Raw genomic sequence first — 14,225 nt, forward strand, 5'->3', positions numbered from 1 at the left:
AGGGACTCGATTTCACAACCCCGAGATCATGACCTGAGATGAAACCAAGAGTCAGACACTTAACCAACTGAACCACCCAGGCTCCCTTTGCACTATTTCTCTGAAACACTGTGATGTTCTAAGGACATCACCTCTTAATGGGGAAAATATTATATAATTCAAAGTTTATGCAAGGGCTACATTAATTGAGAGCTTGTGTGGAAATCATTCAGCACAGTGTCTGACAATAGACTGTCAGAAAATGATGACAGCTGTCCCATTTGTCAACCAGTGGGTTTTTAAGTATGGTTCCTGACCTGGGAACTGTTACAGATGCATGTTCTTGGGTCTATCCCAGACCTAATGAACTATAATCTTTGGGGTGGCACGTGGCAATTTGAATTTAAAAAGCCCTCTGGGTGGTTCTGAGGTGTGAAGATTTGAGACTCACTGTTATAAGTAATAAACGTATAATGTTACAGACTTTGATAATACTTTCCTGTGTTGGCAGCACTAGGGAACAAACGGTTTGGTTAATCTAGAGCTGGGATTGATCCAGTGATCCTGCAGATAGATGGAGTGCTGGAAGGGCTGTGAAGGTAAAAGCCTTGTAGCTTTGTGCCCGACCACAAGCGCTTTGTGAACTGACTTATGTCAGTAGTTTGTGAAGCTCTGTCATTATCATCATCATCATCATCATCTTCATCATATCTTTTAGTTCATGATGCTTTCAATCCCTTATTCTCTTCTTGCTTAGTAGCCTTAAAGGTCACTTTGCTGAAATTGTTTTTTTACTGATGCTCCTTGTTTGCCTATTTACTTATTTAAGTGCTTTGAAATCACTGTCTGTGGTCACTTGCCTTTATCCTGAAGAACTTCCTTTTAGTGACTTTGCTAACAACATATGTTTTTGCTTATCTGGACATGTCTTTATTTCACCTGCAGTTTTGAAAGATAATTTTGCTGGATATAATAATCTTAGTTGATTTTTTTTCTTTCTTTCAGCACCTTGGATGTATTGTCCCAGTGCTTTCTGGCCTCCCCTGTCTCCAAGGGAGTCTGGAAGTCTGCCTTCAGTCTTACTGAGATGTCCTTGGATATGAGGAGTCATTTCTCTTGCTGCTTTAAAGTTTTTCTACATTTCAGCATGTCTACTATGATGTGTCTTGGTATGACTCTCTTTGTATTTATCTTATGGAGTAATTGAGTTTCTTAAGATTAATGTTCCTCATCAGATTTGAGAAGTTTTCAGCTGTGTTTCTTTGGACATCTTTTCTTCTCCTTCCTCTATTTCCTTTCCTTCAGGTACCCATGTTAAGTACATGTTGGTATGCTTGATGGTGTTCCACATTTCTCAAATGCTCTCTTCTTCTTTTTTTTTTTTTTTCTTTTCTGCTCTTTGGGTTGCATAATTCCTGTCATTCTATAAGTTCACTCATTCTTTCTTCTGACAGTTCACATCTACACTTGAGGCTCTGTGGTAATTTCTCATTTTGGTTTGTGTGTTTTTCCTACTCTATAATTACTATTTTGTTCTTTAAAAATATCTTTATCTCTCTTCATATTCTCTATTTGATGAGCTCTGTCATTCTGTCACCATATCTTCCTTCATTTCTAAAGCATGATTTTCTTCAGTTCTTTAAACATATTTATAATAGCAGCTTTGAAGTATTTGTCTGTTATATTTGGTATCTGGGCCCTGTCTTAGGCAGTTCTTAATTTTGCCCCCATGTAGGGACCACACTTTCCTGTTTTCTTTGTCCATTACATTTTAGTTGTTGTTGAAAACTGGGCATTAGGTAAATGTAGCAACCCTCAACACTGATACCCCTCTACCTCTCTGGGGTTTGTTTTGTTACTATTGTTTGTTTATTTGTTTAGTGATTCATCTAGATTCTTCTAGTCTGTTTAGAAGTCTATTTCTCCTTCAGTGTGAAACCCTCGGTGCTGTTCCTCACAGGGTTCACCCTTGGGCATGTGTGATCACTTGAGAATGATAGTGGTTGAGCAGACTCTTTTATGATGTCTTTCCAAGCTCTGTCTGGTAACCTAGCTGACTTATGGTTTAGCTTATTGATTTTGAATACTACCAAATTACTCTTAATTACTTCTACCCAAAATCTCCATTGTTTTCTAGAATACCTTTAGACTTGGTTCTTGTTTCACATTCAGTCACTTCCTTTAGGAATTGATGTGAAGCTCTCTGTCCTTCTGTATCCTCTCTCCTTCTGGGCATAGTATCTGAGTCACTACTCTGGAGGTTGGGTGAGAACCTCACTCTCTGGTCTTCTTGGCTTACCTCTCCGAGCAGGAAACCTTCAACCTCTGAGTTGTCTGGGGGAAGGGTGGTCAAGGCTCTAGTTTTCTAAACTTCCCACTCTGAAGTTAGGGTCTTTACCTTAGGAATGGAGGATATGTGGAAGAAGGGAGTTCCTGAACTCTCAGCCACACTCACCAGATATTTAGCCTCTGCAACTCAAAGTTGGACAGGGTGAGAAATGCTGGTTTTCTTCCCCTCCCAGTGATGCTATATTCTTTGATATGATATGATATCCACTGATTGGAAATGAAGTGATAGGGAATCCTATCTCTATGGCCACACCCTCTGGAGTGGGGCTTCCATTAAGCTGAGGCAGGGCAGGAGAGGGAGAGAGTTGGTTATAGCTTCAGTTCCACAAGTTATGACAATTCTTACTGAGATTTAGTAAATTTTCTGAGCAAATATTCCATCAGTTGTTCTATGACTTTGGGGAAATTTCCAGAGACTTCAAAATGGTTAATATTTTAAAAAATTGAAACTTGATATTATTTTCATCAATTATGGTTGTTTCACTGGGAAACAGTTCACAGGGCTCCTCATACTGCTATTCCCAAGGAATGTTTTTCCTTATCTTTTTATCTAATGTAACAATTTCCATGTTCAGTGCTTTCCTTATTTTGAATTTCTGTTTCTTTCAGGTGTGAACTCTGTAATTTTGCTAGTTCTGCCTTCCAGGGGGCTAATTTTCTCTTCAGTGAAGTCTATTCTTTTATTTAAGCTGCCACTGAGTTTTAAATGTCAATATCATTAGTTTCATTTTCAGAAATTCCATTCAGTTCTCTATTAAAACTATATGATCAAATTTGATCATCTGTTATTCCTTCAATTTTTATTTTTGTAATCATATTAAGCATACTTATATTTTTTAATTTGATAATTCCTACCTCTTCAGTGTGTGCAGTACAATTCTCTCTCCTTTTATTATTATTTAATAATTTAATTAAAATTAAAAATATTTATTTTTTATTATGTTATGTTAATCACCATAGAGTATATCATTAGTCTTTGATGTAGCATTCCATGATTCATTATTTGTGTATAATACCCAGTGCTCATTACAACACATACCTCCTTAATATTATTTTTAAATTGAAGTATAGTTGACATACAATATAAATTACTTTCAGGTGTACAACAAAGTGATTCCAAATATATACACATTATGAAATGCTCATCACAAGAGTAGTTACCATCTGTCACCATACAAAATTGTTACAATATTATTGACTATATTCCCTATGCTGTACTTTACATGACTATGATTTATTTATTTTATAACCATAAGTTGGAATCTCTTAATTCTCATCACCTATTTTGCCCATCCTTCCACTTGTATCCTTTCTGGCAACCACCATTTATTCTCTGTATTTACGAGTGTTTTACCATTTTGTTTCGTTTATCATTTCGTTGTTAAGATTCCACATATAAGTGAAATCATATGGTATTTGTTTTTCTTAGTCCAACTTATTTTAGTTAGCAAAATACCCTCTAAGTTCATCTGTGGAGTTGCAAATGGCAAGATTTTGTTTTTCTTTATGGCTGAGTAATATTCCAGTGTGTGTGTGTGTGTGTGTGTGTGTGTGTATATACACATCTTCTTTATTCATTTATTGATGGAAAGTTAGGCTGTATTCATATCTTGACTGTTGTAAATAATGCTGCAGTGAACATGGGGTGAAAATATCCTTTTAAATTAGTGTTTTTGTTTTCTTCAGGGAAATGCTGAAAGGTGGAATTGTTGGATTATGTGGTATTTCTATTTTGAATTTTTTGAGGAAACTTCATACTATTTTCCACAGTGACCACAACAGTTTACATGCCCATTAAGAGGGCATGAATGTTCCTTTTTCCGCCCATGCCTGTCAATCCTTATTATTTCTTACCTTTTTTGAAACTAGGCGCTCTGACAAGTGTGAAGTGGTAGCTTATTATGAGTTTGATTTGCAGTTCTCTGGTATTTAGTGATGTTGAGGATTTTTTCAAGTGTCTGTTTGCCATCTGTATGTTTTCTTTGGAAAAAAGTCTGTTTAGACCTTCTGCCCATTTTAAAATTGGATTATTGTAATAATAATTATTATTTTTTGGTCTTACATTGTTTAAGTCCTTTACATATTTGGATATTAACCCCTTACTGAATATATCATTTGCAAATATGTTTCTCCTGTTCTGTAGGTTGCCTTTTCATTTCATTGATGGTTTCCTTTACTGTGCAAAAGCTTTTTAATTTGATGTACTTCCAATTGTTTATTTTTGCTTTTGCTGCTCTTGCCTGAGGAGACAGATCCAAAACATATTGCTAAGACTGATATCCAAGAGTTTATTGCCTATGTTTTCTTTTAGATGTTTTATGGTTTCAGGTTTTATACTTAGGTCTCTAATCCATTTTGAGTTTATTTTTGTATTCAGTGTAAGGAAATGATTCCGTTTCTTTCTATTGCAGGCAGCTGTCCAGTTCCCTTAACACCATATATTGAAGACTCTCTATCTTATCCATTGTATATTCTTGCCTCTTTTGTCATAGATTAATTGACCGTTAATGCATGGGTTTATTTTTGGGCTCTCTGCTCTTTTCCAATGATATATGTGTCTATTTTGTATTGGTATAATACTGTTTTGGTATTTTGCAGTACATTTTGAAATCTGGGATTGTAATACCTCCAGCTTTTTTTTTTTTTTTTCCAAGATTGCTTTGGCTATTTGAGGTCGTTTGTACATTTATACAACTTCTAGGATTTTTTATTCTAGTTTGGTGAAAAAAGTTGGTATCTTGATAGGGATTGCATTGAATTGTATATTTTTCCTTAATAGTCTCATATTTCTTTGTATTTCTGTGGTGTCAGTTGTCTCTTCTCTTTCATTTCTGATTTTGTTTATTTCAGTCATCCTTTTTTTTTTTTCTATGTTGAATCTGGTTGAAAGTTTATCAGTTGTGTTTATTTTTTCAAAGAACCACTTCTTAGTTTCATCAATCATCTCTATCATTTTTTTTTTCTTCATCTTTGTTTCATTTATTCCAAACTGGTCTTTATTATTTTCTTCCTTCTACTAACTTTGAGTTTTGATTGTTCTTTTTTACCTAGTTCTTTTAGACATAAGGTTAGATTGCTTACTTAAAATTTTTGTTTGATATAGGCCTGTATCATTTAATTTATTCATATTAATTTCTCTCTTAGAACTGCTTTTGCTGAATCCTCAAATTTAGAAATGGTGAGTTTCATTTTCATTTGTGTCCAGTTATTTTTTTGGTTTCCTCTTTTATTTCTTCATTTACCTATTGGTTGTTTAGTATTCTGTTGTTTAGCCTCCCAATATTTTTGTTTTTTTTTCCAGGTTTGTCCCCCTGGTAATTGATTTCTAGATTTATACCATCATAGCCAGAAAAGATTATGCTTGATATGATTTCAATCTTTTTAAATTTATTGAGACTTATTTTGTGTCCTAACATGTGATCTATCATGGAGATGGCTTCATGTGCATTTGAAGAAGCATATGTATTCTGCTATTTTTTGATGAACTATTTGGATGAACTGTTCCATATGTATTTATTATACTTAACAAATATGTTCTAATGTGTCATTCAAAGCCACTGTTTGTTTTTTCTCCCTGTAGAGATAACCCATTGATAGTGGTGAAGCATTAAATCCCCCTACTATTATTGTATTACTGTCGATTTCTCCCTATATGTCTATTAATATTTGCTTCATGTATTTAAGTGCTTCTATGTTGGTTGCATAGATATTTATAATTTTTGTAGTCTCTTGTTGGATTGATCCCTTTATCATTATGTAATTCCCTTCATTATCCCATTACAGTCTTTGTTTTAAAGTCTATTTTGTCTGATGTAAGCTCTTTTTACATTTGCATATGCATTGGATATTTTTTTCTACCCCTTCCATTTCAGTCTGTGTGTTAGAGATAAATCTCTTGTAGTCAGCATATATATGGGTTTTGTGTTTTTTATCCATTCATTTACCCTATGTCTTTTGAGTGAAGCATTGAGGCCATTTATATTTAAAATAATTATTGATAGGTATGTACTTGTTCCCAATTTGTTATTTGTTTTCCGTTTTTGTAGTTTCTTTCTTTTTTAAAATTTAAATCCATTAGCCAACCTATAGTGCATCATTAGTTTTTGGTGTAGTGTTCAGTGATTCATTAGTGTATAACATCCAGTGCTCATCACATCATGTGCCCTCCTTAATGCCCATCACCCTGTTACCCCATCCTCTACTGACCTTCCTTTCTGCAATCCTCAGTTTTCCTGGAGTCTCATTTTTTTTCCCCCTCTGATTTCTAATAGTTTCTTTCTGTTCCTTTTTTTTATTCTCTCTGTCTTCTATTCTCTTCTCTTTTGTCTTATGATTTAATTATCTTCTTTCATGTTATGTTCATATTCCTTTCTTTCTTTTTTTCTGTATTTATTATAGATTTTTGGTTTTTGGTTACCATGAATTTCATATCTAACACCTTATGTATATAGTAGTCCTTTAATTTGATGGTTGCTTCAGTTGAAACACATTTTAAAAATACATTTTTATTTCCCTTACACATGTTTTATGTATTTGATGTTATATTTTACATCTTTTTTATTTTGTGTATCTCTTAAATAATTTCTATAAATACAATTGATTTTAGTATTTTTATTTTTCAGTCTTCTTACTAGTTTTACAAATGACTTTTCCTATGTGTATGTTTTTATCTAAAATCTTTTTTCATAATTTTCTTAATTCTAGCTATGAAGAGTTCCTACTTCAAGTTATGATTTTTTCTTTTTTTGCTTTAAGAAGCATACTTCTTTTGGGGTGCCTGGGTGGCTCAGTTGTTAAGTATCTGCCTCCAGCTCAGGTCATGGTCCCAGGTCCTGGGAAAGAGCCCTGCATCAAGCTTCCTGCTCAGTGGGAAGCCTGCTTCTCCCTCTCCCACTTCCCCTGCTTGTGTTCCCTCTCTCACTTTCTCTCTTTCTCTCTGTCAAATAAATAAATAAAAATCTAAAAAACAAACAAACAAACAAACTTCTTTTTTAGTGGTGGTGAACTTACAAAGTTTTGTAGAACCTCTTAAAAAGTCTTGCAAGTTCATTGCCACTGAACTGGCCTAAGGTTAACTTTAGTGGTGATGAACTTCTTTAACTTTTATTTGTCTGGGAAACTCCTTATCTTTCCTTCATTTCTGAATGATAGCTTTTCTGGGTAGGGTGTTTTTGACTGTAGGTTTTTTCTTTTCAGCATTTTGAATATATCATGGTACTCTTTCTGACGTGTAAAGTTTCTGCTGAAAAATCAACTCATAGTCTTATGGGTATTCTCTTATGTAACTAGTGGCTTTTCTCTTGCTAATTTTAATATGATATTATTTTTAACTTTTGACATTTTAATTATTATGTTCTTGGTGTGAAACTCTTTGGATTCATTTTGTTTGGGGCTCTCTGTGCTTCTTAGGCCCAGATGTCTGTTTCCTTTCCCAGCTTAGGGTAGTTTTCAGCTGCAGCTTATTTCTTCAAATACATTTTCTGTGCCTTTCTCTCTTCTTCTGGGATCCCTAAATGCAAATTTAGGATAATTGATGTCCCAGAGGTCGCTTGACCTATATATATTTAAAAAAAAAACTCTTCTATTTTTACTGTTAGGCATGGATGATTTCCATTACTGTCTTCCAGATTGCTGATCAGTTTTTCTTTATCATCTAAACTGCTGTTGATTCCCTTTGGTATATTTCTTTTCTTTAAAGATTTTATTTATTTATTTGACAGAGAGAAATCACAAGTAGGCAGAGAGGCAGGCAGAGAGAGAGAGAGAGAGGAGGAAGCAGGCTCCCTGCTGAGCAGAGAGCCCGATGCGGGACTCCATCCCAGGACCCTGAGATCATGACCTGAGCCGAAGGCAGCGGCTTAACCACTGAGCCACCCAGGCGCCCTGGTATATTTCTTATTTCAGTTATTGTGCTCTTTAGCTCTGAGTTCTTCTTTTTTTTTTATGTTTCCTATTCTTTTGTTGAAGTTTTCAACTGATTTCAACCACTCTTCTCCCAAGTTTGGTGAGCATCTTTATGACACTTTGAACTGCTTACCAGGTAAATTGGTTATTTCCATTTTTTATACATACATACATACATACATACATACATATATATGTATGTATACTCTTCTTGATGTGGGTTTTATTTATGTATATAGCCATAGAAAGTCTGTACTACTAATCTTTAGGGTACACTCAGAGAACACTGCTTTATATGTATTTGCAGACTTGGTATGTCTGGCAAAGAAGGTGAATGAGCTCAGGGTCTTTACCCTTGCTTTCTCCTAGCACTGTATTGTTTTGTTTTCATTGACTCTAGATTGGAATGGCTTGTTTCCTCACATATTTAGTGATTTTTTCTTTAAAGATTTAAGTTTATCTATGGGGATTTCTTTGTGACCTGAGTTTAAAATATCTCCAGAAAAGATACAAGTTTGCTTCTGTCAGAGACTTGGAAAATGCAAATTTAGGTCTACTTTTGCCTGGATTTTGAGTTTTTATTGTCCCACAACAGAGACATGTGACTTCTGGCCCCAAATCACTGAGTATGTTGTCTTCTTAGGGGAGGTTCCTTTATTTTTCAAAGTTCTAAGATCTCTCTCTAGCATCAGAGATGCCTCAATTCCACCTGCGAGGAGGTGGAGCCCCTGGTCTTGTTGTTGGGTACTTTCTGGTGTTGGTTGTGCCCCTTACCTTCCCCACAGCTGCCTGTGGATAGCCTTCCACCTCAGCCAGACCCTGCAGTCTTGTCCTCTCCTCTCAGGAACTTTGCAGCTGATACTCTTGCAACTTCACTCTTCTCTGACATGCTTCTCTGACATGCAAGTACAGGCTTGCATTCTTGCTCTGTGGCTCCATACATGTTTTTGAGATAGTTTTAAAAAGTTCTCGGGGCGCCTGGGTGGCTCAGTGGTTTAGGCCTCTGCCTTCGGCTCAGGTCATGATCTCAGGGTCCTGGGATCGAGCCCCACATTGGGCTCTCTGCTCAGTGGGGAGCCTGCTTCCCTCTCTCTCTGCCTGCTCTCTGCCTACTTGTGATCTCTCTCTGTCTATCAAATAAATAAATAAAAAATCTTAAAAAAAAATAAAAATTAAAAAGTTCTCTAAACCTCGTTTCCTCATTTGTAAAATAGCCACTTATCAGTACCCTAATGGCAGTAAATATTTCTTGTCCTTCCCTTTCTCTCTTCATTTATATCAATTTTTTTCCTCTCTTAGAGTAACTATTATGCTAAAGGCCACCGAAAATCTTGAAGTGTGTATTAAATTAGGTAAAAGCTCTACTTATAATATAAAAATGACTTTTTGAAAACATTTTGCCTTTTGATTTGTTCTGCTGTTGTCTTATTACCTGATTTGCTGAGAGGGCAGACAACAAAACAAAAGGCCTCAACATAAAAATGTCTCTTGGAAGCTGATGTAATAAATCTTCAAACAAAATTCAAGTAACTCTTGCCTTTGAGTCATTATGAGAGATAAGTAAATAGCATGGCACAAAATGACAACCCACACAAATGCAGCTCTTTGAAGGTGTTCTGAATGTTGGCATTTAAACACTGCTAGAATGTCTTCAGATCACTGGAATCTTCCCAAGACTGAAGTATCTTGTCCTTTGAATGTTCCTCAAAAGATAAAATGCACTGATTGCCCATATATCTTGGAGTCCTATACATGTAATGGATGCCTTTGTTTCTATTGCTAGATTCTCTAAAAGGGGATAAGATTTTAATTACAAGTCAATAAGATTCCCTCCCATTTCTCACTGTAATGAATTTGCAAGCTGTTACTGCTACCTCTTTATTATTCAGCATAGTTTAAAATGTCAGCAGTTACTTGCCAGTCACAGGCTATGAAAAGTTCAAGGAAGTTTGTTTGCCACTTCTCTTCTGGATGGCAGTCTCTTATTCCATTTCCCCCAACACATCTTTTTTTTTCCTGTAAGAGATGATGATATGATGGTTTTTGTCTGAGCTTGAGGACTTCTTTGAGGAATTCATATGCGACTCACTTATCCATCCCAAAAAGCACCCTTCTTCTTCTGGCAGTCGGTGCTGTATCTTCCAGAAACAGCTCGTTAGGAGGCAGGCTTTCTGTTTCTTGAAGTTTCTCTGCTTCATGAATGTTATTAGAAACCTTTCACAGATATGCTTGCACATTGATGAGCCATGAGCTGGCTTTGGAAGGGCAGTTCCTGCTGCTATAAATGACACCAGGAGAAGATGCCTGAAAAGAAACTTAGAGTGGGCAGGAGAGGACAATGTAATATGCAAAGGGATAGAATGTGGAACCCATTTGCCCATCCATGGATCCAAACACTCTTCTACCCAAACCTTCAACCATTCTTCCACCCATCTATCCACCTACCCATTCATCTAAACACCCTTCCATCCATCCATCAATCCACTCATTGGTTCATCTGTCTATGTATTTAAGCATTAATTAATCTCTTTTCTTCTTTAGAAAGTATTCAAAGACTCTGAACTTGGTGCTGATGTTACAAAGACAAGACCTGGTCATGCCCTAAAATTGCTTGGTGTCTCATGGCTGAAGTTGAGGTAAACATTATATGTTAATAAAAAACATTTGATTAAATGAGAAAAATATTTCAACATGTAAAAAAAAGAAAGTTGATAAATAAATAGAAATTCATTTTATAGTGTGAAAATTCTGTAATAAGATATATTCAAGTGGAGAAGAGAGCATTGCATTTAGAGTGGGGGGCAGGATTCTTAGGGAACTTGTCATAGAGTTTACATTCACACCAGTTGTGAATGTGGTGGTGCCCCCTACTGAGGGCCTCTTATGGATGAATGTGGAGCATGTAGAGGATGTCCTCCATGTGAATAGGAATGACAGGCAGAAAGACTTGAGAAGCCTTGCTACAAGATTTGGGCTTTATTTTATAAGAGATAGACAGTGTTAGAAGGATGTGATGATAATCAAAACTTCATTTTAAAGTATCATTCTGGGTTCTTTGATGAATGAGGAAAAGATATCAGGTGGAAAGTTAACTGTTGTTGTCCAGGCAGGAGGTGCTGATGGTCTGAGCTGAAGTGGGCAGTGTAGAGATCAGCAGAGGAAACTCTCTGGGAAGTGGCTTTGGCAGAAGGTGAGGGAGAGATGGGTGTAAGAGGGAGAGAAGGGTGTAAGACAAGGACCAAGTGTCTAATGCTGGGGCCACTGGGAGACCTAGAAAATGGGCTGTAGGCAGGATGGGTGTGGCGTGAGGGTGGCAGGTAGATGGTGGTGTCAAAACAGTGTTCAGTTTAGGGTTCCATGGGATGTTTGGATGGAGGGGTCCATAGATTGTTGGAAATATGTCTGAAGCTCAGGAAGGTGGTGTGAGCAGCAGAGACTCAGAGGTGACGGGAGCATGGAGGTGGAGGTGGTGGTCAGGAGGGACATGGAAATAACTGGACACAGCCACAGAAATTCTTTGAATACCCTCTGAAGTGGTCCTAGCTTATTTTCTAAAAAAAGATTTTATTTATTTATTTATTTGACGGAAAAAGAGAGAGTGTGTGTGTGAGAAATAGAGAGTAGAAGCACGGGGAGAAGCAGGCTCCCCGCTGAGCAGGGAGTCAAATGCAGGGCTCAGTCCCAGGAATCTGGGATCACAACCTGAGGTGAAAGCAGACTCTTAACTGACTGAGCCACCCAGGTGCCCTGAAGTCCTAGCTTTTTAATTAATATTTCTAATAGCCATGTCATAGTGTTTGTTCATAGTAAACTTGTGGGGAGCTAAAAAGTAGGATGGAAGAAAGGCTCTTCCGTCTCATTTCTGGATAACTGATCCTTTGAGTTCAAATGTCAGAAGCTCCTATCTGGTTAAATATTGTCCAAAACTAGCCTATGAGGGCCTGTCTGATTTACTGTCCTGTGTTATATTGTCTCTTCCAGCCCAGTGGCCCCTGTGCCATGGTGGAGTCTCTTGCTGTTGACTACCTTCAGGGTGTTGATGAGTGTTGACTGGAACAGGACCAGGATAAGGAGCGGGTGAGGCTGGAGTGGTCCCCCTCCAGGCTGCCGGGGTTGAGCCCTATTGCATCTCTGAGTAAGGCCATTACCCATGGGAACTCACCTCCCTTCATCTCAGCACCATGTAGTTCTCCCCCAAGGCACAAAGATGCCACTTGTTCAAGGGGAAGTCCAAGTTGTCATGACATTGCTTGATGAGTTTGTCAACAGTGGTCACAGTTTGTGTGCCATTTGCTGTACTTGATGCACCCAGTCTTACTCTCTGGTTTTCTTCCACTTCCTGTCCCTTGGAGAACTCCTAAGATGGAAGGAAGATAAGATGGCCATTTCCTTTGGAAAGAGGAACCAGGGCAGGAAAACCCCCTCTTTTTATGAGGGAATGTCTAAAGCAAATTCACAAGGCAATTCCTTTGTTATTTGTGGAAGGATGGTGAGGAATTTAGAAAAATCATAAAAGTGTTTAAAATATTTTATTTCATTGCATTTTCAAATGTTGGTACTAAATTAGAAGGTGAAAAGTGTGTGCAGGGATAGTGTGGGAGTACTAATTTGAGCAATTCCACAGTAGTACATGAGGGTTCTGCATTATTATGATGCTTCACAAAGCTCACCTCCCCCAACCCCTACCTGACATGGGAGAAAACAAGGAACTGTGAGTTTTTCTGCCCTGGTCAGGGAGGAACTCTGGTGAAATTGGCTCAGAGCTCCTGCGTGGCCAGCAGGCCTGCTAGAGCCAAGAAGTGCTATGGAAATAAAACTGCCTTCTGTATTTAACAGCCAAAGTGTTTTACCTTAGCTAGTGGCAAGAACAACTTTTATTGACAAGGACCATCTGGTGGTTAGTTAGCAGGTTTTTTAAAAAGCTATTAATCAGGACTAAAGAATACCTCTGTCTGTGCATCTGCGGGACATATGATATGCAGACAAAGTCCAAAAACAAATTTAGTTAGAAATGTGATGCAGGTGTGCTTGTATGGATCCTCAGCCTGTCCTCTCTGGGATGGACCCACACCCAAGCACGTGGCCCCTCAGGCCCAACTCTCTGGTCACCTACCCTTGGTCTGTCTACTGGGATCTGGCAGAGGGATAAGGCCACTTTGCACCTCCTTGGGCGAGGTTCATGTCCTTTTTCCTTCTTCCTAAGGTGAGGATGGTGATGGTGGCAGTCTCTTGAACAAAGCCACGGATGCTGCCCACTGAGCTGGAACCTGAAGCATGAATGACTGAGCTCTCAATGGACATTTTGGCTCCAGCCAGCAGGCAGGAAGGGATTTTGGGAGGGATCTTTCTGGAGTGGGTAGCCACTCACTTCACTGGTGTTTAAACCCCAGCTTTGGGAGGAGGGACTGGGGGCAGGGAGGAAAGGTGCACCCAGACCTCAATAGCACCAGAAAGCTTCAGAACATGCACTCGGACTGGCGCAGGTTATTCTCTTGAATTTCTGATTTCTTTAGCATAGTGATCTCAAGCATCTTTTCTCAGAAGCCGAGCTTTCCTGTTTCATGTGTTATCCCACCTCAAACTTTGTGCTTTTAGAACATCAGCTAATGAATCCTTACAGTCAGGTGAAAAAAATGGGCATCTGAGATAATTGAGTAGAAAAGTTCACTAGATGATGATTTCCTCCATATTCCATGTTGTGGTTTTGCCTAATTAACTTGAAGTAGCAGGTCTTGAACTAGCAGAACTTGAAGTAGCAGGTCTGGCACAATGTTTAACTCTGGAGCACAGAAACATCTCAAAGACCTCCTGCCTTGAAACTACCATTTTATAGATGGGGAAACTGAGGCTTGGAGATGGAGTGGGATTTGCCCCAGGGCCCATGCCCTGTTTGAAGGATACGGTGATCTGAACTACTTTTCTGGCTTCTTGCCTTGTACCTTGATAGCTAGCAGGTGACAGCTGCCAGATGAGTTCACAGAGTAGATGCACAG

General features: G+C 37.9%; 1 pseudogene; it reads right to left on the minus strand.

Annotated features, from left to right (window-relative positions):
* Positions 1–13,533, minus strand: part of LOC132022392 (ferritin light chain-like) — a 28,132-nt pseudogene extending 14,599 nt beyond the window's left edge.
* Between the last annotated feature and the right edge of the window lie 692 nt (positions 13,534–14,225).

The sequence above is a fragment of the Mustela nigripes genome, chromosome 7, assembly GCF_022355385.1.
Source record: "Mustela nigripes isolate SB6536 chromosome 7, MUSNIG.SB6536, whole genome shotgun sequence".
NCBI classification, from domain to species: domain Eukaryota; kingdom Metazoa; phylum Chordata; class Mammalia; order Carnivora; family Mustelidae; genus Mustela; species Mustela nigripes.